The sequence below is a fragment of the Dendropsophus ebraccatus genome, chromosome 11 (genome assembly GCF_027789765.1).
Source record: "Dendropsophus ebraccatus isolate aDenEbr1 chromosome 11, aDenEbr1.pat, whole genome shotgun sequence".
NCBI lineage: Eukaryota > Metazoa > Chordata > Amphibia > Anura > Hylidae > Dendropsophus > Dendropsophus ebraccatus.
Genome location: NC_091464.1, coordinates 90,664,398 through 90,685,860, shown reverse-complemented (window position 1 = coordinate 90,685,860; position 21,463 = coordinate 90,664,398). Strand labels below are relative to the sequence as shown.

Here is a 21,463-nt window from a genome sequence, read left to right as displayed (position 1 = left end):
CATTTCTCCACATCCCATAAAAGACGCCACTTCACATCACTTGACCTAGACGAGCGTAATGTAAATGTCTTTAAACAATGCATTATACACATACGGTATATTCCCATTCACAGAGATATCCAATCCTCCCCAGCCCCCGCACCTCGGCCGGCTCAGAGATTTCGAGGACTTTTCCTTTATTATGCAAAAGGAAATTCTTCACAAGGGTAACCCGACGCTCAATATGTATTTTATTCTTTCACTGGGAATAAAAACAGAGAGAAATGGAACCTGTTTTCCCTTATGCGGATACAACAAGCAGCATTACGTGGTATTTCCATAATAATATTTACCCTTCTTAGCGCCGCTTTTCACTCAGACGCCAGCGATGGTATATAACCGTATTCAAATGGCATGCAAAGTATATCCAGTATAGATAATGGCATTCATTTATGCAGATCTCGGGCTCGTGTGACAGGCACCACTCCGTGGTTTTTGTTGATTTTCTCTATATAAAGATGACATTTTTTCCAGCAAACTACTTCACTCGATTCAATATCAACATTTATATTTGTAGAACTTAGAAGAGAATTATATAATGACTGTGATATGCAGTGACAACCCATGGAGAGCAGGGGGAGGAATGATGGATCTCATAGGAAGGGATAAAAGCTGGGTTAAAATCCAATGGATCTAGGAGTCTTAAAGCAGCCCATGCCCATAAGATAGCTGTCACCCTGACACTTTACCTGAGTGCAAAAGTAGTCTGTATAGGGACAGAGGAGAAACTACTGTCAGTCTCCTCCGGTGGTGGCTTACCTTCCCGAGGACAAAAGAATAGGGCGTAGTGGACTTCATCTGCCAGGAGCCCCCAGTGCACATATGATGTTTGGACGATTTCACCCAATGTGTTTAAGGTGCCTGATTCTTGGCCAAATGAGCACCACTCATTGGGCCTTTACACACCACAATTAAATGTTTGGCTGATAAACAATTTATAGGTCCGAGCAAAAGATCAACCAATGGCTGGCATTTTCCCACTCCTTGGCCGATTGCCAATACTTTTACATTATTAGCTGAAGGAGGACCCTATCACACAGGGCAGTTATCTGAACAGGCTGGTATCACCATGTGTAATATGGCTAAGAAATGCTAATTCATCAGCTGATCGGCTGGTCATACAATTCATCAATCTCTGTAGTGAATGGCAATCATTTATTGATAAGCTCAGCATGTGTAATAGGGCTCTTAAGGTTCCCATACACTTAATACTAAAGTTGGATGAACTTGCTGCCAGTATACGTTATTTAGGGGCCTCCCAACTCTTCCCTTTCAGATGATTTTGGTGGCGAAGGGTCTATTTTTGCAGCCTGACCTCTTTGTTCTTGCAGCTTCGGAGCAGTCTGGCAGTGGCTTACCCCTTCCTATAAGAAACACGTGGACATTGGTTGAACGTTCATGTGTATGGGGAGGATGGTTTGAGTTAGCTGTAGGCAAATGCCCACAAGCAGGTCCCCCCCCCCAGAGGATCCTATGTGCCACTCCTGGCGTAGTCTCCGGTATGTAGTTGGGAAGTAGTTACCAGGACCATGATACCAGGAATCGTAGTCAGTCAGTGCACAGTAACTGGGAGAACATGCAAACTCTTTGCAGATGTTGCATATGGTCAGATTCAAAACCCCAGCACTGTATGGCACCAACACCCGACTACTGCTATTGTAGCCCATCAGACTTTGCTTTTTCGACCTGATTTGGAGAGCAACCCTCAAAAGATGCTTAGGAGTATATCCTCTTAGAACATGGTGTGCAGCCTAGACTAGTTGGTTGAGATTGTGGTCTTTTAGGGTGCAACTGAAATGCAATTTTATAGAAACTGGCTGATTATCTAGCTCTTAAGCAGGTGGTCGAGAGAATCCTAAAAGACCCTTAAGTTCTTCAGGAACATTAGTAGATATTGGTCAAAAATGTAGCTTTCGAAAAGATGGCATAGCCATGGTTATGGTAGAAGCTATTAGGAATGGTTCCTTCTATAGAAATCGGATGACCGGTGTTGGCTTGGAGGAACCAGGGGGATCTCTTTGCTCCTACTTTGTATGACTGATAAGGGTCCTACCAGGACAGACTGTGAACACCCTCTGTATCTTGAAGTTCAAGGTTTTCCCATCATCTTAGGTGCATTTGTATGTTGGTGATTGTCATCCATGATCCTGACCTGCCAGGACCAAGCAGCAGAAGAGCTGGTGTATGGTCTGTCTGAGCATTGACCGGGGATGGGGTGAAGTGTCTGCTCATTACACTTACTAGGAAGCCCTGATAGAACATGCCATGCGTTCACCACATGCTCGGCTGCTTTACACCCCTTTGAAGTAGTGAGACAGTCACATTCTTTGTGCCGCATCCTGCACCACCCTAATTTACACTTAATTCCTGGCATGAAAATAAGGAATGACTGGACAGATCTGTGGTGTCTCCTCACATATCCTGAGCTCAGGCCCCTGGTAATACCCAACACCCGGCACAAGAAGCAGAAAAAACAGCAACAAATAGAAAAGAAAAGTCATATAAAAGTAACAGTAGTTAAACACTAAGATGTGAGGATTAATGTGGTGCCCTACTATAAAATATACCCCCCCCCCCCCCAGGTGTTATCATCTATTACTGATGTCATGTTTGGTAGCTCATATATTGTCTGTATAGAATTTTGCTGTGTATATTTATCGCCCTTTTTATCTTATCTCTATTTATTAATTTTGCTTGTGTTACAGCTCGGATCCTGGTCTGGGGCTACAGGACAAGGCACTACATGTGGGGCATCTAAGGTGCCAATTGGGTAAGTACAGCCACCAGTTGGCATACCATGATGTACATTACTGTCACAGTCGGTGTTGGAACCATTTATGTATTATTGCTGCAAGTATATACTTCACAGGGGTAGTGGACTTTGGTGTAGTGCAGGTTGCATCACAGCAACGCCAAATGCTTTTGTTGAGTGTTATAGGATTCTCATGTTCAGGTGATATTTACTGGTTGTACCTATTGAAGTATCTACTTCACAATGTATAGGTTAGGTATCCTACTGCGTATACGCCTTTGCACATGTATTCTGTTTTATGCTGTGACCCTGTGCCTTTGCATTGTTTTATATCATACGGTATTTATGCTTAAACTGTGCATCTTTTTGTTCTCAGGATAGGGGACAAGTAAGAAATTGCAGGGGGTCCGACCTCCGTACCCCCGCTGATCTCTGTAACAACCCCCCCCCCCCCCTCGGCTTATTTATTATCAATACAGCTGCAGGTACTGCATGTGTCCCGTAGCTCTATTCATTCCTATGAAGCCTCTGGAAAGAGACGAGTGCTGTACTCTACTCTCTCCGGCAGCTCCATTCATTCTCTATGGAGCCGCCAGAGAGAGCCGAGTACAGCGCTTGGCTCTTTCCGGAAGCTCCATAGGAATGAATAGAGCTGCGGGTCAGATACTGTACCCACAGCTGTATTTACAACAAGGGAGCTGGTACGGAGGTTCGAACTCCCCATCATCTCTTACTTGTTCCCTATCCTATGGGTAGGGGGAAAGTTAGTTTTGTCAGAACAACCTCTTTAAAGTTACCATAACCACATGGGTAAACTTTCTATTCAAGTTTATATCTCCATTTCTAGGAAGATTGAATTTTTCTTAAGTAAAGAAACTGATGCACTTGCTCTGTGACTCTGCAGTGTCTGACATGCACTTGCATCGAACCATCAAGGGCACCCCACATAACATCAGACCATGCACTTTACTGGGTGTGCCCATGGGTGTGCCCCCGAGGAACATCATCACCTTTTAGCTCCCACATTGCAGTCACTTCTCCAGCTTACAGAGCAAAGGACAACCCTACAAGAACTGTGACAACGCTTTGGAACCATTACTTAGCCTTCCTCCTTCACTAACATCTTTTCATCTGCTGCACTGTGTCTATGCAGGTGTAGCAGTGCTGAGTCTGTCACTTTTTGAGATCAGAGTAAGATTTCAAGGAAACCCATTTGTGCGTTGAGATTTTTTTAAACATTTCATGAGTTTATGGGACTCGATGCTTGTCCAACAGTGGCTCATAGCATTGTGATAATGTGAAGGTAGGGTTCACAGTTAATGTGACATCAAGAACAATATTCAAACTTTACCCCTTCAAGAAGCAGTTTACAACATTTTTTTATTGCCCCCCCCCTGGTAGGCGCTGGCACGTATACTCACTGCAGGTGATCGGTGACCTGCAGAGTGGCTTTGTTCCGGTCCCGCATCGCCGTTCAAATTTGGCGGACGCTCACGTCATCTGCTGCTGTGACCCCGCCTCTGTCTTCTGTGATTGAACGCCGGAAGTCAAGCGCTTCCATAGATAATGCATTGTAAAGTGTTCCGGCGTTCAATCACAGAAGACAGAGGAGGGGGTCACAGCAGCAGGTGACGTGAGTGCACGCCGGATTTGAACGGCGCCTCAGAACCAAAACAAAGCTGCTCTGTGGGTCACCGATCACCTGCCATGAGTATACACGCGAGCGCCTAGCGGGGGGGGGGGTCAATACATTTTTTTTGTGAACTGCTTCTTGCAATATCTGGGAAGCTCCTGGTTGGAGATCACAGGCCATGTATGAAGAAGTGATGGTGGTAGGGACGGCACCAGGATGGTTGCTCCCCTCTTCTGTATGCTGGTCATAGTGGTCCGCCCATCAGGTGTATATACCCTGCAGCTCCTAGCAGGCTCTTGTATAATATAGCGTGTTCTCTCATTGCTCACAACATCAACAGCTCAGAAAAGCCTCTGTACGCTTGACCCAAGCTGACCTGCAATTCGCCGCTGTCTTAACCTGTGCGCCGCTGTCTTAACCTGTGATGTTCCACTTCTAGGAATCTGGTCTGATGGGAGTTGTGGGCCTTGTACCATACGTTGGATTATCAAGTTATGATCATGTATATGACAGAAACTTGAGAAGGATCTTAAGGGCTCGCCCATTGTTATATGCATCTGGCAGAAGGCGCAACATTCTGCAGGTTTCTTACAAACTTTACCAAGATCTGTACTGTCAGAAGCTGAGAACCCATAGGGAATCCTGCTCACACGGCTGATGGCTTTGTTACAATGTATTAGTGTAGATATTTGCTATTAGCCTGGTATCTAAGGGCCCTATTACACGGAACGATTATCGTGCGGAAAATTGTTATATCGTTTAAATTTTAACGATAATCATCCTGTAGAACAATCGTTCATGTGTGGTTGATCATTAATCATCATTGATCGTTCACTAATCGTTCGCTGTAATTCAAAATCATTTCTTCTTTTTCTGGGATCAGATAAAGGAAACAATTGTAGTAACAATCGTAACCAACGACCATCGTCCTGTGTAATATGGTGAACGATAAACGATAAACAACGTTGTTTGCGATTGTATAACGTTAATTGTTAAAAATCACTTTTTCTAAAGGCCCTATTCCACGGAACGATTATTGGCCGCCTTCGGCCGTTACGGACGATAATCGTCCCATGGAATAGAAGGCAACGATCAGTCGACATCGTTCATGTCGGCTGATTGTTGCAGTCGTTTGTCTTTTAATCATGTTGAAAAACAAGCGACTGTGATAGCAGCAATCTGCTGCTGTCACTCCGTGGAATAGGAACGGCGACCCCCCCACGGCCCCTCCCGCACTCACCCGCTCGCTGCCGCCGCGTGATGGCGCTCGTTTGCTCCTCACAGACAGCCCGTGTAACAGGGCCTTTATAGGACTCTGACATGACATCCTAAAAATTACTGCTTAGCATTGACTGCCCTATAGAGCTAAAATAATACTTTCATAGAGAGCAAATATAATACTACCGTAGCAAAGCACAGTCCAGATTTATAGAGCGTAAATAATACTGCTCTATAGAACCCATATAGAGTAATACGTTATTACTGCACGTAATACTGCAACAAAGGCCAAAGAATGACGGTGTATACAGCCAAAAAATTACCGCCCCATAAAACCGAATTACAGTAATACCGTCAATTAGCTTTACGGCATAATAAAACCATTATGATATTGACATATAGAGCTCATACTGTGTGAATCATACATAGACAACAGTCAAAATAATGCTGCTATACAAAGGTGAAATAATACAGAGAGACAGACCATCTAATGCTGCCAGATGACAGTGTAAATAATGCTGCCAGATGATGCTTTTATATAGATGCATATGATTGCACAGATAAAACTGCAATACAGTGTTTATGTATCCGTGTCTGCCGTATAGAGCTGAAATAATACTGCCGTATTGAGCCTATATAATACCACTAGTTATGTAAATAAAGCCCTGTATATACTGTGTTCATTATGTAAACCTCTAATAGACGCCTGTGATGGCGGTCGTACAGTTGCATTGGACACCTATTGGATGCCATTGGACACTATATATGCATACTGCTTTGTGGTGGCTTTCTCTATAGGAAGGCATACTTTATAGCTAATGCATACTGTACTGAGGGAGGCCAAAGAGATACTACCATACTGTCCATATAATACTACCCTATGTTGCTGAAATAATACTGCCATATAATGCTACCATGTAGTGCAAATAAAACAGTGCTAGAGTGCAGATAATACCGTCCTATAGAGCGAGTAACATCATCACCTTTCGCAGCCGTTGCCCAGCATTTATTCTGGAATATTCCTGGGCCTCTCACTATTGGCTCCTTCGTGCCGCGACGCTGCTGGTAGTATATTGTTTTCTTTATATTCAGTAATTATATTTTGGGCATATTATTAGATGTTCAGAAAAAATATATTCTTATTAATTATCTGCCATCAGTTAATTTTGTAAAACAAAAAATTCCTGTAGATCCACAAAGTGCGGCGTTCTGGATGAAATGAGATTTACTCTGTGACAAATTAATTCCACAACATGAGAGAATCATTCGCCATCCGGAGGAGTTTCTCTTACTGGAATGAATAAAGGCAATTAAAAAAAAACACACTGCCTTCTGATTTGGTAAAACACAATCTTCTCATCTCAGATTTTGAGACGTTTCATCCCCGATGCAGAAGTTTATTAAGGACAACTGGGGGACAATTTATAGAAGAAACTATATAAGTCACATATTGCTGACGTAGTCACCATAGCAGTATCCCTACCTAGTCCCTATTACCGTATTATCATTAAAAGGAGGAGTCAGCAGAGTCATCTCATTATCATTAGAGGGAGGGGTCAGCAGAGTCATCTCATTATCATTAGAGGGCGGGGTCAGCAGAGTCATCTCATTATCATTAGAGGGCGGGCTCAGCAGAGTCATCTCATCATTAGAGGGCGGGGTCAGCAGAGTCATCTCATTATCATTAGAGGGAGGGGTCAGTAGAGTCATCTCATCATTAGAGGGCGGGGTCAGCAGAGTCATCTCATTATCATTAGAGGGAGGGGCAGCAGAGTCATCTCATTATCATTAGAGGAAGGGGTCAGCAGAGTCATCTCATTATCATTAGAGGGAGGGGTCAGCAGAGACATCTCATTATCATTAGAGGAAGGGGTCAGCAGAGTCATCTCATTATCATTAGAGGGAGGGGTCAGCAGAGACATCTCATTATCATTAGAGGAAGGGGTCAGCAGAGTCATCTCATTATCATTAAAAGGAGGAGTCAGCAGAGTCATCTCATCATTAGAGGGCGGGGTCAGCAGAGTCATCTCATTATCATTAGAGGGAGGGGCAGCAGAGTCATCTCATTATCATTAGAGGAAGGGGTCAGCAGAGTCATCTCATTATCATTAGAGGGAGGGGTCAGCAGAGACATCTCATTATCATTAGAGGGAGGGGTCAGCAGAGACATCTCATTATCATTAGAGGGCGGGGTCAGCAGAGACATCTCATTATCATTAGAGGGAGGGGTCAGCAGAGTCATCTCATCATTAGAGGGCGGGGTCAGCAGAGTCATCTCATTATCATTAGAGGGAGGGGTCAGCAGTCATCTCATTATCATTAGAGGAAGGGGTCAGCAGAGACATCTCATTATCATTAGAGGGCGGGGTCAGCAGAGTCCTCTCATTATCATTAGTGGGAGGGGTCAGCAGAGTCATCTAATTATCATTAGAGGGAGGGGTCAGCAGAGACATCTCATTATCATTAGAGGGAGGGGTCAGCAGAGACATCTCATCATTATAGGGAGGAGTCAGCAGAGTCATCTCATTATCATTAGAGGAAGGGGTCAGCAGAGTCATCTCATTATCATTAGAGGGAGGGGTCAGCAGAGTCATCTCATTATCATTAGAGGAAGGGGTCAGCAGAGACATCTCATTATCATTAGAGGGCGGGGTCAGCAGAGTCCTCTCATTATCATTAGTGGGAGGGGTCAGCAGAGTCATCTAATTATCATTAGAGGGAGGGGTCAGCAGAGACATCTCATTATCATTAGAGGGAGGGGTCAGCAGAGACATCTCATCATTATAGGGAGGAGTCAGCAGAGTCATCTCATTATCATTAGAGGAAGGGGTCAGCAGAGTCATCTCATTATCATTAGAGGGAGGGGTCAGCAGAGTCATCTCATTATCATTAGAGGGAGGGGTCAGCAGAGACATCTCATTATCATTAGAGGGAGGGGTCAGCAGAGACATCTCATTATCATTAGAGGGAGGGGTCAGCAGAGACATCTCATTATCATTAGAGGGCGGGGTCAGCAGACATCTCATTATCATTAGAGGGCGGGGTCAGCAGTCATCTCATTATCATTAGAGGGCGGGGTCAGCAGAGTCATCTCATTATTAGTGGGAGGGGTCAGCCGAGTCATCTCCACACTAATGGGCAGAGTCTTGTGTGTGGCGGGTCACCATTATGTCCTTCCTTAGCACTTTCTGGAGACTGTATGGATAGTTTTCTGACCATTACCTTCCATCCATTACAGCTGCCAGTAAGCAGACATCCTGCTATACAGACAGTAAAGGAAGTGTCCAGTATGGCCGCCTCTATTATTTTCCTGATTCCATGATACTTTCCCGTCACTGTAAGCAGGGTGGTCACTGGATAGATATGTGCTGGCCCTCTTAGCTCTCTCTTAGTCCTGCCACATGCACACTATGAGCCGGTGGACGTCCAGCGATCAGACTGAGCAGAGTTGGATTGGTGTTGTGCCCCAGGCAGGAGGGAGAGGCAGGAAGAGCGGCACACGTCCAGAGAGAATGCAGCAGGGCTGGCTGATACCAGGAGACGCCTGACACACTGGGACATTGGCCAGACGTCTCCTCACCCAGGATGCATTGCAGGTCTGTGCCCGCAGTCAGAAGGCACCAGGAGCTGGCACCTGTAGGAGATCAGTGGGTACTGCATGGCCCAGGCCGCTCGCTCATTGTTAGCCGGTTTTGGATGCCTTTACCTGAACTTATTAACCCTTTCAAACCTCATCAACCACCAAGGCCCTTGTCATAATAATACATGTAGGGGGACCAGCCATCCTCATCTTGCAGCTGAAGGATTGACTGTGGCACATCTGGATGTAACCGGAGTAAAAGGCAATGGCCACATAAAGTCTTATGCATCAGTCGTAGTCATGTGACTTGCATACAGCTTTTATTCCTATATACCGGGGTTGCACAACCTGCAATGCTATTTTGAGATGTCGCCTAACACGATTGTCTGTATACTGATCCAAGCAAAATATTTCCTGCGTTATGGCTGGTGCAGATGCAGGGGTGGCTGCTTGTCTGTCTTCAGGCCCTGAACCAGGTCCAACAGGAGTTCTCCTTTAAATCCACAGAATAGAAAAGGAAATTATGCGGACAGGTGGTTTTGCACACATGGTGGAGACCGCACACGTTTTGTCTACTCTCTGGGGGACTGGATAGGTAGCAGCACCACAGAACAAATACTGTCTATATGCTTTAAACACCTCAGAGGGAAATGTTAAAGGGGAACTCCAGGTAGAGGTTAAAAAAAATTAAACCTCTGCAAAACAATAACGCATTACTTAACTATCTATCCCAGTTTTGAAACTACAAAAAATCCATTTGTTTGGGGTTTTTTTTCTCTGTTTTGTGTTTCTGTTCTTCCTGGTTTGGCATTTCCCATAATGCAATGCTTTCCCTCATGTGATCCTCACAGCCCCCACCCATTACAATCAGTAAAATTAGTGCAGCACCTGCTTCTGTTCGGTTAGAGATGGTGAATCAGTCAGGGGATTGGGTTATCCAGCCACGCCTCCTGTGACATCACGCCTGCCCCCTGTCTGCATCATCAGCAAACACACACAATGTGAGACAGAGGCATGGAAGATTTGTCTCCTGGGGGGGGGGGGGGAGCAGAAGGAGCAGGAGACAATGTGAATTGGCACAGGGGGCATTTTTTTCACTTCCTGGATTTCTATCAGCTACCAGTGTGGCAGAACTGTACAGATACAGTAATACATTATATAGACATATATACATCTATATAACATTTAATGTACTTTTAATAGAAAACAAGTTTTTCTTATCCGGAGTTCCCCTTTAATCTAACAAGATTGTCCTGGAATAAAAAAAAGACCACTTTCTTCAGAAACAGCAATCCTCCTGTCCTCAGTTTGGGTGCGGTTTTGCAGCTGAGTTCCATTGAAGTGAATGGAGCTGAGTTGTAATACCACACACAACCTGGGACAGGGGTGGTGCTGTTTTTGCAAGAAAGTAGCTTGCATATTCCCTTTAATTTGTATGGCAGCCTTGAATAAGAAGAATGGCAGCCTTGAATAAGTATGCCACATAAACTAATAGCAGAATTGTAAATGCAGCTCGGATTGTAGATATACATTGATAGCTCTACAGTGGTACCTACAGTGGTATCATAGCAGATCTGTCAACCCTTGTGTTTCCCATCCTCTCCATTCCTGCTATAATGTGCCTGCACCCGCACTAAGCTATACACACTGCTGCTATAATGTGCCTGCACTTACACTCAGCTATACACACTGCTGCTATAATGTGCCTGCACTTACACTTAGCTATTCACACTGCTGCTATAATGTGCCTGCACCCGCACTAAGCTATACACACTGCTGCTATTATGTGCCTTCACTTAAACTCAACTATACACACTGCTGTCTAAGTTTCTGTCACTGTCCTCCTGCACAGCTCTGTGATTCTCACTTCCTGATTGGTCCATGCTGATGCTGAAAACACACCCCTTCCCCATTGCTGACATGTGACCACACAGACCTCTGACAGCAGCCCTGCTTCTCTATTCTAGCCTGGTGTTATACAGTATATCACATATCCAGATGCTGTGTTATGAGGGTTATACAGTTACTATACATTATACACCACATGCTGCTATACTGTAGAGTAACTTATATATCACATCGAGCTGCTGTGTTATCAGGGTTATAGTTACTATACATTATACACCACATGCTGCTATACTGTACAGTAACTTATATATCACATATCCAGCTGCTGTGTTTTCAGGGTTATACAGTTACTATACATTATACACCACATGCTGCTATACTGTACAGTAACTTATATATCACATATCCAGCTGCAGTGTTATCAGGGTTATACAGTTACTATACATTATACACCACATGCTGATTGCTATACTGTACAGTAACTTATATATCACATATCCAGCTGCTGTGTTATCAGGGTTATACAGTTACTATACATTATATGCCACATGCTGATATACTGTACAGTAACTTATATATCACATATCCTGCTGCTGCTGTGTTATCAGGGTTATACAGTTACTATACATTATATACCACATGCTGCTATACTGTACAGTAACTTATATATCACATATCCAGCTGCAGTGTTATCAGGGTTATACAGTTACTATACATTATACACCACATGCTGCTATACTGTACAGTAACTTATATATCACATATCCAGCTGCAGTGTTATCAGGGTTATACAGTTACTATACATTATATACCACATGCTGCTATACTGTACAGTAACTTATATATCACATATCCAGCTGCTGTGTTATCAGGGTTATGCAGTTACTATACATTATATACCACATGCTGATTGCTATACTGTACAGTAACTTATATATCACATATCCAGCTGCTGTGTTATCAGGGTTATACAGTTACTATACATTATATACCACATGCTGCTATACTGTACAGTAACTTATATATCACATATCCAGCTGCTGTGTTATCAGGGTTATGCAGTTACTATACATTATATACCACATGCTGATTGCTATACTGTACAGTAACTTATATATCACATATCCAGCTGCTGTGTTATCAGGGTTATACAGTTACTATATATTATACACCACATGCTGATTGCTATACTGTACAGTAACTTATATATCACATATCCAGCTGCTTCTCATTGTTTCATTAGTTTTACATGTTATTCAGAATAAAAAAAATAATTATTTTTGGGTTGTGGAACCAATTGTCCTCATTTCTATGATTTATTATGGGAAAATTTGCCTTGGTATAAGAGTGGATTTGGATTACAAGCACCGCCCCGGAACGAATTATACTCGTAATCCAAGGCACCACTATATATAGTTAGCACGGATATAAGACATGAATTGGGACTACAGCTCCGAATGTGACCCAAGTACAACTTACAGACTGATAGCAGAATTGTGAACAGCTTTGGATGTGACTAAAGTACATAGATATAATGTAACAGCAGAACAGTAAATGCAGCTCTGAAGGCAACAAAACACGATTTGCAGCAGATTCTCATGTCTTTAATATGTAAGACCACCCTGACCTGACAGACCACTACCCATGTACAGTCATGTTAAACGTATGTGGACGACTTTCCCATCTCACACTTCTCACCCTACATAGAGTAGTGGCAGAGCGTCCGGCTCACCCCATACCCAGACACACAGCACATGGCATCCTGCTTTTTCCAGGGTGGGATAGAGCACTGTCCGAGTCCGAGCTCTCAAACCGCAATGTATTGTGCTAAATGTAGAAAGGAAAAACAATAGGCGCACGTATTACTGGGATGAATTATTGACAAGAATGTTTATTCCTATCAATAATTAAAGCTGCTTTCCCTGCCTATTACCCTGATCATCTATTTTGCAGCTCGGATATTCTGTAACCTGGAGCAGATGAGTCCGTATGTTTACAGGCTTTGGTTGCAGCAATTGGGCAATTAAACCTCAGCGTGGCTTTAGATCAGCAATCAGAAACACTTAGGTGATCCTGCGGAGGGCACTTATCGCTGACAGCGCAGCAGAGAGGACTCAGTGCTCTGCCACATCTCTACCAGGCCCAGAGCTTGTTAAACATGGGGGAGGATGTGTTGCACCACTGCTTTAGTAGGTGCTATCTGCAGAAAACATCATGGTCAGCTGGATGTCTATCAGACTCTATCTATTTAACTAAATATCTAACTATCTCCTTCCTATCTATATATCTATCTATCTACCTATTTATCTATCTATCTTCTGTCTATCCAATCTCTCTATATCACCCACACTTTCTTCCTCCCTCTCCATCGCATTTTTCTTTCTTTTTTATCTTCTGTCTCTTTCTTTCTCTCTTTCTTTCTATCTTGCTTTCTCCTAACTTGTTCTTTGTCATCTCTCTCTCCACCAATTTTTTTTTTTTCTTTCTCCTTTTCACTCCAATTCCCTCTTGCACACTCAGCAATGATAGTGTGTAAGGTCTTGCTCCACCATGGTGCCCTGTGTCCATAACTGTGACTTGAGGCCATAGACCAATGATACAACTCTGACCCTGGTGCCAATTGTAGGTATTACCCCCCTCCCCCCCCCCCCCCCCACCAACCCCCAGTACAATTTTCATCTTCTTTACCCATCTTTAATTGAACCTCTTTAAGGGGGTGTCCATAGACTCAGCATCTTCTCCCCGTATGGCGGTCTGGATGTGCTGTAGGATTCGTCCTCTAATGACCCCGTTTCCACATTAATAGGTACGGCATGCTTCAGGTTTGTTTGCTCCTAGAATATCACATAGGATCAAAGATGGAAAACTCAGAGGAGACATAAAAGCAGAGGAGAAATAAAAGGAATCTCTGTAGCCTTTTTGGAAATACAAGTCACACCACAGCTGACGTTCCTTGGCTTCTTCTTTTGCTGATTTCTGTATTAGATTTTAAAGGCCAGGCCTGGAGATAAAATGTATTGGCAGCCTGCTGGGACTTCACATTGTACTAAAGATTTAGGTTTGTGTTCACATTGTGTCATTTACCTTTTCGTTTAGTGGTCTCCATCCTTTGGCCCTCCAGCTGTTGCTAAACTACAACTCCCAGTATGCCCAAATAGTTTCCAGCTCTGTAGTCCTGGTCTCAAACCAGTGGGATTCCAGTTTTTTCATAGCTACAATTATTTTCATCTCTTGACATCCTTTGATAATGTAAAGAAAAGTCCAACAGCTCCTATTACAAGTCTGTGAGAAGAAGGCCTTCTTGTTCGAGGCTATGCTCACACTACCTAAGAGACCCGGTTGGGTCACGGAACGGTCGGGCCGGATGATCTTTCGCACCGCAAAGTCCTGATGCAGGCGCATCAGCACGTGTCCGCATCAGAACTCCCCACAGCACACTATGGAGCATGTGGCCAGAGCCGCTAGCTCCACAGTGTGCACTGAGATGGTTTTCTGCGGCCGCTATTCACTGAATAGCTTCTATCTACTAACATGTCAGTTTTCTACGGCGCCGCTAGGGATCCCAGACGGAGTGTATACTGTGTATACACTCTGTCCGGGATTCCCTCAGAAGGCAGCACTACGTAAGTTCCGTAACTTACGTTGTGTGAACATAGCCTGAGATCGATATGGGACACACATCAGAGGGTCTCCAATCCCAAGAGAAGACTATAGGACATCAAAGGAAAAACTTGGTCCAACAGCATCCACTAGTAAAAAACTGGGGAAGTTTATTCAAGCATCATACACAGTAGCAACGTTTCGACTACATTGGGTCTTAACTAGAGATGAGCAAACCGGGTTCGGGTTCGAGTCCATCCGAACCCCGACTGATCGGCATTTGATTAGCTGGGGCTGCTGAACTTGGATAAAGCTCTAAGGTTGTCTGTCTGGAAAACATGGATACAGCCAATGACTATATCCATATTTTCCACATAGCCTTAGGGCTTTATCCAAGTTCAGCAGCCACCGCTAATCAAATGCCGAAAGTTCGGGTTCGGATGGACTCCAGCATGCTCCAGGTTCGCTCATCTCTAGTCTTTACCAAACCTTGACAGAGACCCAATGGGGTCGAAACGTTGCCACTGTGTATGATGCTTGAATAAAACGTCACCAGTTTTTCACTATTGGATGCTGTTTGACCAAGTTTATGCTTTGATAATGGTCATGAACCCTACAGTCCCCACCTCCTAGTCTCATGGTATCACAGTCTCTTTATAAAGTTACTTCTTTAACCCCGGAGTTCTAGACTTTCTATAAGGATGGAAGTTCTCATTGATACACGCAAAAAAACGCTCCAAACCCGGGAAATGTTCCTTTCCCAATGCAAACTGGTTTTCAGATAGTAAATAAAAGGAAGCAGATGTCACAGCGAGTGAACACGCTCTAGAAGAACTTGACTTTCTCTTCTCTGACTGAGGCAGGTAGCAACAATAGAGCCAGACAAGTCTGAGCGTTGCATGAAAGACAAATTGCACCTCAGCCTGCAGAAGTGTCACCTCCGGGAACGCTCATGAAGCACAGATTCTGTTCTCCTCCTTGACATACACTTCTTTTAATGCACTTGTCAAACCAATGTACAAAGCAACTTGTTTCTAGTGGCATCATCGAGTCTCACTCAGACATTTGTTTCATATCCTTGCTCTTAATGCATTTAATGTGACACGCCAAGACAAAACGCAAACAAACTCGCAGCAATGTTCGGGTTTTAACGCTGACACTTGGTATAGGGAAATCGCTACAGATGATTTAATGAGATGTTTAGTCGTCTCTGACTCCAGCGTTGTCTATATTATCCATAGACGCTGAGTAATCTGCAGATTGCACCATCTATAGTGTGCCGTGCAGGACGCAGCTGCAGATCATACCAGATGCATCAGGTGAATGGCACAACAGCAACCTGCCTATCAATGTATAAGGTACATTACAAACCTTTTTATATCAAAGGAGAGAGATCGGCAGCAGGTGGTTCCCACGGCACCAGGAAAGGTACACGGACAAGTGGTGGTTTGAAATTAATTTGGAACAATAATTTTTTTCCCCCCAATTAATTTCCCCCAAAAATGTATCTGAATCCAACACGTCAGAGATTTGTTTGGAGCGAATTGTTGGAACTGTCATTTTAGTGATCCAGAAAAGCAATCGATTATTTTGTTATTCCCAATCCAATGGGTAGGGTTTAAAGGGGCACTCCAGAGAAAAAATGTTTTTAAATCAAGTGGTGTCAGAAAGCTATACAGATTTATACTTATCAGCTGCTGTATGTCCTGCAGGAAGTGGTGTATTGTCTCCAGTCACAGTGCTCTCTGCTGCCACCTCTGTCCATGTCAGGAACTGCCCAGAGCAGGAGAGGTTTTCTATGGAGATTTGCTGCTGCTTTGGACAGTTCCTGACGTGGACAAAGGTGGCAGCAGAGAGCACTGTGTCAGACTGGAAAGAATACACCACTTCCTGCAGGACATACAGCAGCTGATACTTAAAGGTTTTGAGATTTTTAAATAAAAGCAAATCATAAATCTAGATTACTATATACCTATATAACTATATATTGACACCAGTGGATTTAAAATATCACAAATCTATATAACTATAAATCTATATATTGACATCAGTTGATTTGAATTTTATTTTTCCTCCGGAGTACCCCTTTAACTATTGGAGATTTGGAATACCCCTTTAATTTAAGATTAGAGTTACACTAATGCGAAATTAAAAAAGCTTGAAATTGGTTGGATTTAGTCCTATGAGACCTGTGAACGTCATAGAACATGAATTTTCATCGCAGTCGGGGCACTTTCACAACTGAATCCAGTCCACTGGTTGAGTGTATCGAATTAGATCTTGAACAAATTTCAGGAAATTCCCTCATCTCTAGTATATATGTATAAATTACTAAAATCTGACGAGGCCGGTAGCTAGGAGTAGGGTCCAACTCTTTGTGGGGTCAGCTTAACATGGTGAGGTGGTACATTCTATGTGATGAAATTGTTTGCTAAGAACCTTATAAACTCTTTTAAAAAAAATCTTATAAAATAATAATTTTTAGGTTTTTATTGTGTGTATGCTGAGGGGAGTATATACCATGAGTCCTGACATTTGCAGTTTGCTGCAGCAATTTTCTATTTCTGTATGTCACTATGACATGCCAAAAGTTTTTTGTAACTACAGGGACACTTTAAGTAGATGTTGGCTTCCATGGAATTGCCAGTGTTCTAGGCTGGGGTAGAGGGTATGCTGGGGATTATGGGAGAGGACAGATACTTCATTGCACACGTGTCAAACATGTGACCCTTCAGCTGGTGTTCAACTACAAAGTTTGGCTTTAGCTATCTAGACATGATGGGAATTGTAGTTAATATGTAGAGGTTTAGATTAAATATTACATGATACAATGGATACCAATAATGCTTGATAGACCAATTGAATCAAGTTGTCCATACACATAGCTGCTGGTTGAAAGCTTATTCATCCAACCCCTCTCCCCTGTACACCAGCACTCTCACATCAGCCGAGCATGCATGAGTTCTGTACAGGGAGAGGGAAGGAAGCCTCTGCCAGACCCAGGGGGCACTTTTCTCCCTGAGAACAAAAGAGTCCATCAGTTAAACCCCCATACCCAAGCCTTTCTCCACGTACACTGAATAGTTGGCCTTTCATATGGGTAGGCTTTAGAGACGAGCGAACTTTAAGCATGCTCGAGTCTATCCGAACCTGAACTTTCGGCATTTGATTAGCGGTGGCTGCTGAAGCTGGATAAAGCCCTAAGGCTATGTGGAAATCATGGATATAGTCATTGGCTGTATCCATATTTTCCAGACAACCTTAGAGCTTTATCCAAGTTCAGCAGCCCCTGCTAATCAAATACCGAACGATCGGGTTCGGATGGACTCGAACCCGGTCAGCTCATCTCTAATAGGCTTCACTGCCACATACAGTATCTAACATGTATGGCTAGCTTCGTATTGGAATATATTCACATGAGTGTACACACCCTGCCCACCATGCACATATAGAAAGAAGACAATGACATTCATTTCTAATTGCCTGGAATATTAACAGTAATTTTACCATTTCCCAATATGATTACAGAACTAGAGAAGGATATGTTATAAATGGAAACAATTTGGGTATAAAATCCAGCAAGTATTAACCCTCTGCCCCCCAGCCTGGGCACTAAGTTCCGCCGTAAATAGTTTGTATTTTGACAATATCATCCAAGCTCCTTAACCCATGGCAAAAGTATACGTAATAGTAAGCGAATGCATCTTCCTGATGAAATTTACAGCACTGAGTGACTCACACGGTGCACGACACACCGCCAATATATAGGAGTCAAGGTCAGGAGCGAGTGAGGTAAGACAGATGTATCTAAGAAAATCCATCATGCCAGGGTCCTCCAGAGCCGATCGGCAAAACCATGAATAATTCATGATTATTAAGAAGAACAGTTAAGAAGAACACCCCCCCCCCCTGTACAGACAGGCACCCACAGCCGGGTGGTCCTCATGTACAGCCGTATACCCCAGTGCAATGCAGCGACCCCCACTGTGTGCATGCAGCTTTTTCAGCAGCAGAGAGCGGAGGGATGGTGACCCAGCACAGTTCATTCATAAAAATGTGAACTCCTGAGTCATACGTGAGTCATGCGGCCTCGCCCTTCTATCCACACACATCACCCCTGCCCCCAAGCGCTCTACAATGCTATCCTCCACTACTAACACCGCAGCAATCATTAGTACAGATATACTTATATGTGTGTGTATGTATTTTATAGTATATTAATATTAGATATAGCATGTATTTATTTATATATTTTATCCCAATATTTTTTTTATTCCACTTGATTTAGTTTATTCCATTTTATGAATTTTTTTTTAAATGTTTAAATATTTATTTTAGCCATATGCTACTTTTCTATTTCATTTCACCTATATTTTATATTTACATTTTTATTTTATATTTCTTTTACATTTTTATATATAATATATTTAATATTGTATATTCTTTTATATAATAGATTTTTATTATTTTATATTGTATTTTTATTTTGCATGATATATTCATTTTCATATTATAGATTTGTCTGTTATTATATTGGTTGTATTTTTATTATATATTTATTTTATAGCATTCTGTATACTTTAAACTTTTTTTTATATATATATAGTATTTGTAAATATATTTCCTAATTTTGCATTGTGTATTAACCATATAGTCTGTATAGTCTAGTATTTTATGTCAGATTTTTTACCTCCCCCTGTAGTATGTTGAGTTTTTACTTTGACAAGTTGTGAATTAATTTAATGATAAACTGAATTTTTGTTTATAAATTCCAATATTTAAGCATTTTTGTTTGAGGGATGCAGCTAAAGATGAGACACCCCGCCCCCCACGCTCCAATTCGATGGGAATTATTTTAAAGTTTTATTTTAGCTCAGTCTAACTCAGTCTTACGTTATGTTATTATTAATATTATTAATAGTAATATATTTCCTTTATTTCTTTAATTTCTCCTGTGCTAACCTTTATGCTGCATTCTTCCATGACAGACACAGGTACTCTACACTGACTATACTATAACATTGCTTAGAACCGAGGACAGTTCCTACATGAACCAGTGTACAGCTAAAAGGGTTAATCTTTTTTGTTTTGTTTGACCCGTGCGTTCTGCCTGAGCGCGCTTCTTCGTCTGCAGTTAGTGGTGGCCGTGTTCTGTGCTACATGTGACATGGATGAATGCTTTGCCTCCCTTTCACACAGACAATGTGATTTCCTCCAGCTACCTTGTATCATATTCTACATCAAATTCACCTCTGTTCATAGAAACCATTCAGCTTAGCGGAAAGGCTCAACCATTGTATTACTTATCCTGTACTGATCCTGAGTTACATCCAGTATTATACTCCAGAGCTGCACTTACTATTCTGCTGGTGCGGTCACTGTGTACATACATTACATTACTGATCGTGTATTATACTCCAGAGCTGCACTCACTATTCTGCTGGTGCGGTCACTGTGTACATACATTACATTACTGATCGTGTATTATACTCCAGAGCTGCACTCACTATTCTGCTGGTGCGGTCACTGTGTACATACATTACATTACTGATCCTGAGTTACATCCTGTGTTATACTCCAGAGCTGCACTCACTATTCTGCTGGTGGGATCACTGTGTACATACATTACATTACTGATCCTGAGTTACATCCTGTATTATACTCCAGAGCTGCACTCACTATTCTGCTGATGGGGTCACTGTGTACATACATTACATTACTGATCCTGTACTGATCCTTGGTTTTAAATGTAGCTGAACAAGCTTTCGTGTCAGCCATGGGTGCGATGTGCAGCCATTTCTGTCTTTTTGGCTTGTGCTGATCCTGTACTGATCCTGAGTTACATCCTGTATTATACTCCAGAGCTGCACTCACTATTCTGCTGTTTAGAGCTGAACACTTTCTACACTCCCTGCTTGTTAGGTGTTTCCATAGAGCTATATGGTAGTTCTATACATGACACGGTGGGTAATAAGTGAGATCGGCTGCAGGGGCGTAGCCCCATAGCAAAAGAATTTAAGCACTGCGCATATATATATTTATCTGCTTTACTGCTGGTGCACTGATAACCCCTGACCTCTGCATATTTTCCTTTCCTACTTGCTTGCAGCTGCTGAGAACAGGGGTCTGGGGTTATCAGTGCAGTGAAGCAGAGATCTCTGTGATCTGCTTATTAACCCTTTTTTGTGTTGCAAGATGTAAGTAAACATTGAGTCATTTACACACTGCAGTACATAAGAAGTTAAGCAGAAGAACACACACTCTTACCTTCTCCCCCGGGTCCTCCTCCTACACGGGCCCCATAGCAACTGCCTACCCTGCCTCTATGGTAGCTACGCCACTGATCGGTTGATAAAAGGACAGATATATTACGATGTAAAAAGACACGTACCGTAAAGTTGTCTGTAATTATAGATCCACAATCATGTTTCAACTTAGAGCACATTGATTTATATTGGGCTATTCACACAGTCCATTTTAATTTTGATCCTTCATCCGTTCCATAAAAAAAAAGGACATATCCTAATGTGGATTAAAAATGCAGCATTGATCAGCCCATAGGACTCTATGGGATCAGTGGTTTTCACGGATGTCATGAATGGCACATTCGTGATGTCCTTAAAAAGGATGAAATCATGTCAACTCTTTCGGCGGAATACGTAATCCGACTGTGCATAGAATAGTGTCTATGGCACGAGTGGAGATGCATGCCGCCGCGTGCGGGTACGAGCGACGGAATACGCCGCGGGTTATACGCCGGAATTCCATAGTGTGCACGCACCCTTACAGCTAT

General features: G+C 42.8%; 1 protein-coding gene across 9 annotated transcripts in view; it reads left to right on the top strand.

Moving 5' to 3' along the window:
* ZBTB20 (zinc finger and BTB domain containing 20) overlaps window positions 1–21,463 on the top strand; it is a 683,935-nt gene that overhangs the window by 438,356 nt on the left and 224,116 nt on the right. For all 9 annotated transcript variants that reach the window (XR_011358869.1, XM_069945739.1, XM_069945732.1 and 6 more), the window contains one exon: window positions 2,745–2,809. The gene's annotated coding sequence lies outside the window, so the exon portion shown is untranslated. The remainder of the gene's footprint in view (window positions 1–2,744; window positions 2,810–21,463) is intronic.